This window comes from Dipodomys ordii, unplaced genomic scaffold, assembly GCF_000151885.1.
Source record: "Dipodomys ordii isolate 6190 unplaced genomic scaffold, Dord_2.0 Scaffold59, whole genome shotgun sequence".
In the NCBI taxonomy this organism is placed as follows: Eukaryota; Metazoa; Chordata; class Mammalia; order Rodentia; family Heteromyidae; genus Dipodomys; species Dipodomys ordii.
In genome coordinates, this window is record NW_012267275.1 from 3,222,833 (window position 1) to 3,224,288 (window position 1,456).

Here is a 1,456-nt window from a genome sequence, read left to right on the forward strand (position 1 = left end):
CTCTGTCTGTCTGTCTCTGGGAGAAGCTACCTTGTGTTAGGATGCTCAGGCAGCCCATGGAATGTTCTCCATGGTGAGGGCCAGGAAGTTTCAGCCACAACCATGTGAGTAAGCTTGGGACTAGAAATAGCTAGCAATGAATTCTACCAAGTCATAAAATCATAAAACAAAAATGAAAAAGACACCAATGACTACAGGTTCGCGGAGATAAGAATATAACAGAAAACCCAAGCTAAACTAATCAATTACAGATGAGCACAGTTTTCATTTTCCCAGTCTGACACCCAAATATGGCAACAAATCTCTCATCTATTACATTAGCTGGACATCACTGATGGCTAGCTACTCAGGAGGCTGAGATCTGAGGATTGTGAATCAAAGCCAGCCCAGGCAGGAAAGTCTATGATACTCTTATCTCCAATTAATTAGAAGAAGCTGGAAGTGGTGCTGTAGTTCAAGTTGTAAAGTGCTAGCCTTGAGCAAAAGGATCTTAGGGACAGGGCCCAGGCCCTGAGTTCAAGGCCCAGGACCAGCCGGAAAAAAATATATCTATATCTATATATCTATAGCTTCACTAAGAGATGCCAAGCTAAAAAAAAGTTGTTGAAAGGATGGTAGACAACAAACAAGTGTGTGTTGTTTGTGTGTGTGAGTGTGCATCAGTACTAGGTCTTGAATTCCAGGCCTTGTGCTCTTGCTTGGCTTTCATGCTCATGGCTGAGCCATGAGAATGGCTCATGGGCCTCCAGTCAGGCTTTTTGCTGGTTAATTGGAGCTGGAGTCTCAGACTTTTATAGGTGGCCTCAAACCTTGAGCCTATGATCTTAGCCTGTTGAGTAGCTATGATTATTGGCACAAGCCACCAGTTTCTGGCTTAACAAAGAGGTATTGAGTATGATTACACAAATAGAAACAGGGACATCTAAATGGTATTTCTTCCAAGGACCCTAGTTCTGGTAAAGCATAGTTTGAGCAGAGGTCCATGGGATTCCAGAAACCTGATTTGCAGCAGAAATGATGTTTTATAAACCCTCTAAGGTAACATTTTCAATGTGTTTGTTCCTTGAAATATTGATTTTGAGATACTTTGATAAAACAGGATATGGTGTGATCTCTACTTCCTCTAAAGGCATAGATCAGCATATTAAAGGTTTTGAAAAGTCCTTCATCAAAAAAAAATGCTAATCATGTTAAATCTAGCATTGTCCAAATTTCTTAGGCCAAATGACTTTGCATTTGGGAGATCCAGAAATCTTATGTAGGTTGGTGGCCCTCACTTCTTACCATTCATTTCTATCATGTGATAAATTTGTGTAAATGTCCTCTGTGTAATTCCTACTTCAAAAGAGTCTACCTGCAGAACTCTTGGTCTTTGTGAGAACATAGACAAAAGTCCCTAGGTGATTCTAATTAATGGAGAGTGTTAAAGACACAAATGTTGCCTCAAATCAGAATC